Source organism: Capsella rubella, unplaced genomic scaffold (genome assembly GCF_000375325.1).
Source record: "Capsella rubella cultivar Monte Gargano unplaced genomic scaffold, Caprub1_0 scaffold_7, whole genome shotgun sequence".
NCBI lineage: Eukaryota > Viridiplantae > Streptophyta > Magnoliopsida > Brassicales > Brassicaceae > Capsella > Capsella rubella.
This window is the reverse complement of record NW_006238917.1, coordinates 15994895-16002041: the sequence shown is the minus strand read 5'-3', so window position 1 is coordinate 16002041 and position 7147 is coordinate 15994895. Positions and strand designations below refer to the sequence as shown.

Below are 7147 nucleotides of genomic sequence, written 5' to 3'. Positions count from 1 at the left end.
AAGAAGAAGAAGAAGAAGAAGAAGAAGAAGAAGAAGAAGAAGAAGAAGAAGAAGAAGAAGAAGAAGAAGAAGAAGAAGAAGAAGAAGAAGAAGAAGAAGAAGAAGAAGAAGAAGAAGAAGAAGAAGAAGAAGAAGAAGAAGAAGAAGAAGAAGAAGAAGAAGAAGAAGAAGAAGAAGATGAAGATGATGAAGGTGATGATGAAGAAGAAGATGATGATGATTTGGAGACCAAACCAAATCTGAAAAAACAGGAGGTACCTATGCTTGGCGGACTCTGCTCTAAGAAGGTTATCTTCTCTTATGACGACTGATAGAAGCAATAAATCATACAAGTTTAAATTGATTTAACTTGATGATATTACATAACCATGACCTCTCGGAATCAATTCCTCTGCCAAATCATACAGTTCTTGGAAATAATTTTTGGTGTATGTAATCTAGGAGAAAAGACAATGGTAAAAGTCAGATGAATTCAAACACACTAAAATTATAACAATGCAGTTACCAATGATTAATACACTCTTCCTTCTCTGCCTCACAGAAGTAAAATCAACATTTTGTCTAGAATTTCTACAATAAGTTTCTAGAATTTGACAGGATAGATCAAGGGTAATTATGCTATTAAGATAACTAAGATAATAATTCATATCTACATCCTCCATGCATACTCATAATCAATCATAGACATTGCTACATATATGATATATCAATGTATGATGGACATACAAGAATAGATATTACATATTGAAATTTAATAAGTTTACCATGCCAAGTTGCTAACTATTCCAAGATGCAAAATGCAAAATTCGATTAAGAAATAATGAACAAAGCTAAAACAAATACAGAAAAAACTGTTTTCAACAAAACTAACATTGAAATTCAAATTGTCCACTTCACACAAACAAACAACAATACAAATTATTGAATGAATAGTAAAGACTCAAGACGCAAACCAAGTTTACAATATATAGAATCTACCACAATAATCATTAGTTGATAATGCATCATTCCAAAAAAGCGGTTTCACAAGCTTAGAACACTAACACCAAGGGTTTCGAGATTCAGTATTACCATAATGTGCAATACCATCACATATATCTAAAAATATGTGTCTACATGAAACCTCAAAGATGCATCTCTTTCAGAAAATAATAATATTTATCATACATTCAAACACCAAAAAACAGAGATAATAAGTATTTTAAACACATAATGTAATGTTCCACAGTCAAAGTAAAATCAACCTTTTCTCAATGCATGATACAAAATTCCAGTATGTCATTCACATGTTTAAAACAATCAGCAGAGGTTTAGTGCCTAACACAAAACAAATACTTTCAAGATTTAACGTGTTTCTACATGAGCATATTGTGTGTTCTCAGTTTCAAGATCAAATACTATAGAAGTTACACATATGTCAAAATAAATATCCATAAGAGACTCTAATATGCATACATTATATAGGATAAGAGACCTTATGATACAAAAGCATTGAAACTTGGAGAATAAAATAATTAAAACACACATTATGCTCATGTAGAAACGGAAACACTTTTTATGATCTTGAAACTGAGAAAACACACAATATGCTCATGTAAAGAAGAAAGCACAATATACACTTAACTGGAAAGCATATCTGAAAGAAGAAAGCACATTTATCCACAAATAAATCATTTTAACAAAAAAAAAAAGTAATAATGATGAATAGTGTCCCTTTCTATACCTTAGATGAATAGAATTACGAGCTAATAAAACAGAAAAAATGTTCTATCGTATGTATGTGCATCAAGTTCCATAACCTAAGAGCACCTTAAGAGGATTAGAGCTATTTTGTTCAACTGCTCTCTAATATGATGCTCAAGACAACTCACATGTATCATACTACCATTACTTCAACATACAACAACAGAGAGCACATTTAATGAAGATAATTGACATATGCCAAGCAGAGTATTACTCACAGAGTCACACTTAAAGTCGAACCTCTCCGCCTTAAATCAGCAAGTGTCAAAAAAACGTGGATCATCCCAATGATGAACAGATTTGTTTGTCACAATGTAATCTAACAACAGCAAAAGAAAAGAAAAATGATACCACAAACAACATGAATATCTGCATAAAATGCTCGAAGTTGTCACATGCTAGTTGAGTATTTTACCTTACACGCTTACAGTTTTTGAAGCACACCAGGTTCCAAATGCAAGATTACATAGCTACAATTATGAAAATAAAAGAAAGATCAAAACAACAAAGATAGTTTTAAGAACAGAAGATACTTTAGATACTTAAGGGATAGTTTTATACTGAAAGTTGTAAGAGTTATACTATTTCATGTTGGAAAATAGCCAAAAGACCTAGAAAGGGGCATACCAAATGCAGCATTCACCAGCCTTAGGATGAGGGTTGAACTGCAAAGCATATATATAGAAAGTTCAGACAGCAAAAGATAAGAGAGAGACTAATTCTTACATGTAACCAGAGATGATTTTAGTTTCACTTGCCTTTATTCAATAGCCAATAAGGTCATACATGTTAAAAATTTCACTCTGCATATCTTGCCTTTCCCTCCTCAATCATTCATTGTCTCATTTCGTCAAATAGTTTTAGAGATTCTTCAATAGGCATGTCCCTACAAGTTGTTCATTTTCTTCTCTCTATACTCTTTTATCTCCTCTGCATCTGAAAGTATAAGTAAGTTTCATGTGTTGAGTAAGTTGCACTAGTATAGCTAAAGAATGACAATTAACTGGAAAAAGAAACAGGAATCTATATCTCAGACAGTTTAAATTGATTTAACTTGATGATCAACACAACCATGACCTCTCAGAATCAATTCCACTGCCAAATCATACATTTTTGGAAATAATATCTGGTGTATGTAACCTAGAAAAAAAGACAATGGTAAAAGTCAGATAAGTTTCTATAATTTGACAGGATAGATCAAGGATAGTTATGCTATTAAGTTCTGCTACACTTACAAAATCTCCATGGCATCAATGAGAATATCAACATCTTTCAAAGCACTTACCTGAAGCAAATCAAAATTAGTCAATACTATGGATTTCTCGAGAACAGGCTTATAAGTTTAGACTCTGATAGTTATAAATACATCCATTAGAAACAGTATCTTCTCCATAATACAAATTACATATATTGCTCACTATGAATTTAGAACAGCCTAACATACCTTATCAACATAAAACCATAACTTTGTCAAGTGGTGGCTTGGCCAAGTCAACTGAGTAAATACAAGAGAACGCTATGTAAGTCGATGCAAACACATAAATGTATACGCAAGAAAGAAGCTGGTAACTTAACTTCAGAAAAACACAACCCATGAAGGATGAAATTTCGAAGACAAAAGCTTCCTAGAATCCTCCTTAGTCAACCTCGCAAAAGTAGCCACCGTGTTCGCCTGATAAGAAGAAACAAAAGCCAGATAAAAAAGAGCTGACATATCCATGAGACTATCAACATCTTACCTGAGAATTTATGTGTCTCTCACTTGTGATTTTTCATAGTTATATCAACTAATTACGAACAAAAAAACGTAAAGGCTTGGAAAGCATATACCTGTCAAGAAGTCTGCTACACTTGAAATCTACTCAAAGTCACATACCTGCAAAAATCAGAATCTGTTAGTTTTCATATTACACGAATGTTATACTTACCTTGTTCGTGCATAATCTTTGTCTTACAACTTTATAATGTCGTTGAGCTAAATTTCTTTGATTTGCTGGTTTTTTTTACCATCCAACAAGGTAACAAGTCTAAACAGCCTGCTGTTGGTTTATTAGCTCTACAATCTTGTCTTAATACTTGGCTAGACTTCATTAAGTGTTTGTCTATTAGATCTAAGTTCACTATCTTGTTCTCTCATGTCTTTTGTTCTTTCATGTCTTTTGGTTCTTTCATGTCTTATGTCTTAAATCTCATTCCCATTCTTTTTTCTTCCAAAGCCGAGGGTACCAAACTTGAGAACTCTTTGGTTCTTTCATGTCTTTCGGTTCTTTCATGTCTTTTGGTTCTTTCATGTTTATGTCTTCTATCTCATTCCCATTCTTATGTATTATGTCTTAAATCGCAACATGCATGCACTACCAAGCCCATAAATGTTTTATGTCTTTTGCCCTCTCATGTCTTTTGTTCTTTCATGTCTTTTGGTTCTCTCATGTCTTATGTCTTAAATCTCATTCCCATTCTTTTTTTTTCCAAAGCCGAGGGTACCAAACTTGAGAACTCTTTGGTTCTTTCATGTCTTTCGGTTCTTTCATGTCTTTTGGTTCTTTCATGTTTATGTCTTATATCTCATTCCCATTCTTATGTCTTATGTCTTAAATCGCAACATGCATGCACTACCAAGCCCATAAATGTTTTATGTCTTTTGGTTCTCTCATGTCTTATGTCTTAAATCTCATTCCCATTCTTTTTTCTTCCAAAGCCGAGGGTACCAAAGTTGAGAACTCTTTGGTTCTTTCATGTCTTTTGGTTCTTTCATGTTTATGTCTTATATCTTAAATCGCAACATGCATGCACTACCAAGCCCATAAATGTTTTATGTCTTTTGCTCTCTCATGTCTTTTGTTTCTTTTATGTCTTATGTCTTAAATCTCCTTCCCATTCTTTTTTCTTCCAAAGCCGAGGGTACCAAACTTGAGAACTCTTTGGTTCTTTCATGTCTTTTGGTTCTTTCATGTTTATGTCTTATATCTCATTCCCATTCTTATGACTTTTGCTCTCTCATGTTTTTTGGTTCTTTCATGTCTTATGTCTTAAATCTCATTCCCATTCTCTTTTCTTCCAAAGCCGAGGGTACCAAACTTGAGAACTCTTTGGTTCACATTCTTATGTCTTATGTCTTAAATCGCAACATGCATGCACTACCAAGCCCATAAATGTTTTGTCTTTTGGTTCTTTCATGTTCTATGTTTTAAATCTCATTCCCATTCTTTTGTCTTTTGACTTTCAAAGCCGAGGGTACCAAACTTGTTAAGGCTTGTGATCATCCAACAAATCAAAACCTCTTGTCCAACTCGTAATATGCATGCACCACCAATCCCATAATTGTTTTACGTCTTTTGTCTTAAGACTTATTAACCCGCAGGTCATTCTTATTCAATGTCATTTGACTCTTTATATTTTCAAGCCGAGGGTACCAAACCGTGAGAACTCTTTTGTTCTTTTTTTTGCCTTTTGACTTATAAGCCATGAGATCATCCAACAAACCGAAACCTCTTTTCCATTTGGCAACAAGCATGCACTACCAAACCCACAGTTCATATACCTCTTGGGACAAATCGAACCTCTTTTCCAACTTGCAACAAGCATGCACTACCAAGCCCACAGTTCACAATTTCCCTTGGGACAATGTCCCCAAAATAGAATCTGACAGAACACTATTACATAAGTGTCTGCCTGTGATCTTTTTTGGGTTTTGAAAGAAAAAAAAAACGGAAAAAAAAAAACTAAAAGCTCCAACATAAGAATCCATACACCAAGTCATCAAAACAAAAAAACAGATGGATTCTTATTAAAGGGAATAATTCCTTTTTGTTGTTGGATCAAGAAAACAAAACAAAAATCAAAAACAGAAAAATCTGATCATAAAACAAAAACCAAAACCACAAAAAACAAAACCAAACCATAGAAAGAAAAAGTAAAACATGTAAAACGCAGAGAAATACCTTGTCTAAGCTGCTGAGACAAGCTTCATGGGTTAGACTGAAACAGAATCTCCCTGAAAACATAGTTGAAGTACAGAACAGTTAGTATTGAGACAACGATTAGATAAAGAAACACGAAAAGGATCCAGATGTAGAAAACTAACAATAGATCTGGAATCTTATAAAGTGAATAATTCTTTTTTGTTGTTGGATCAAGAACGCACAAAAACAAGAATCTTGATTCCAAAATCACAATTATACAGAAGTCAAATTCTTAAATAAGATCATTAATGGACTGATCAATTGTAAGGCAGAGAACACACAAAATACAAAACCAAAGCACATGAAAAAAAACGGGTAAGGCAGAGACATACCTCGTCGCCAAGATTCATGGGTTAGACTCGATTCCTGTAACAAAGTTTAATTACAGAACAAATTAGTATCAGACAAGGATCAGATGTAGAAACAAGAAGAGGATAAAGATGAAGAAAACTAACCAATCAACACCGACGAGGAAGAAGAAGAAAAAACCAAGCCGTCGACTCTGTGCCTCAAAAACCCTAGATCTGTACCATAACAAGAACAATTAGTCAATTCTGAAAACCCTAAAATAAAAATAGAAAACACGAAGAGGATCGGAGGAAGAAACCTAACCAGATCACCACGAGGAAGAAGAACCCCAAGAGATTGTAACAGTTTCGTGCCTGAATCAAATCAACTCAAAATCAAAACCCTAGAACAATACAAACATATATAAGAACGATTACACAAAAACTTATATAATCGTGATACAGAGAAGTTGAAAGTACATACCAAATCTTCAGATTATTTTATATCAATCTCCTCAACCATCGTCGATGCATTCTTCATTCGAAACACCAGAAGAGCGAGAGAAGAAAAAAAAAAAAAAGGAAAATTTTGTTTCGTAACAAAAAAAAAAGTGATATTGCTTCAGTATATATCGTTGCGTCTTGATATAACGCGTTTCAATAACGGCTATAATTAAACGTATTGACCGTTGATTCATCAGATACTTTAATCGGACGGTTCTGCCTTTTTTCACGATTGATTTTTCTATTTTTTTAATTGGTAATTAGGATTTACCCCGTGGTACACCACGGGTCCATAATTTAATATATATCTTTGGTTGTTCATTTTCGTAGTTGGTTTATATAATTTAGTTTTTTATATGTTTATTTCATTTAATTTAATACAATTTTATAAATTTGTATTATAAGTAAATTCATAGATATATGTGGTAAACTCGCGGTACATCGCGACACGATTTTGTTGTAAAGAAAAAATTATATTTTAACTTAACCGGTAAAAAATTTTAAATATAGACAACCCGCAGAAAATATAATAATATTTATGTAAACTAAAACCCGTTCAATCATATTTATGTACAATATTATTATATTTTAAATATTTGTAGAGTTAAAATATTAATAATAATTTTAATTTTTGTAGAGTTTAAATATTTT

The 7147-nt window shown here is 32.8% G+C and overlaps 1 protein-coding gene and 2 long non-coding RNA genes across 8 annotated transcripts in view; 1 reads left to right on the top strand and 2 right to left on the bottom strand.

The window, feature by feature from the left end:
* Positions 1-7147, top strand: part of LOC17880977 — an 82438-nt gene that overhangs the window by 5555 nt on the left and 69736 nt on the right. The gene's annotated exons all lie outside the window — the stretch shown is intronic.
* LOC111829378 lies at positions 1750-2410 on the bottom strand. The gene is made up of 3 exons (XR_002832861.1): positions 2371-2410; positions 2159-2213; positions 1750-2062 (listed from the first exon to the last, which is right to left on the bottom strand). It is a non-coding gene; the product is annotated as an uncharacterized LOC111829378 (long non-coding RNA).
* On the bottom strand, positions 2502-6568 carry LOC17880623. Of its 6 annotated transcripts, XR_002832860.1 has the most exons (11): positions 6477-6568; positions 6318-6367; positions 6161-6229; positions 6038-6071; positions 5685-5737; positions 3574-3619; positions 3319-3415; positions 3188-3238; positions 2979-3028; positions 2821-2883; positions 2502-2679 (listed from the first exon to the last, which is right to left on the bottom strand). It is a non-coding gene; the product is annotated as an uncharacterized LOC17880623 (long non-coding RNA). The 6 variants fall into 6 exon arrangements; XR_002832859.1 differs by having other exon boundaries at positions 3188-3415; positions 6318-6396; XR_002832856.1 differs by having other exon boundaries at positions 2798-2883; positions 3188-3415.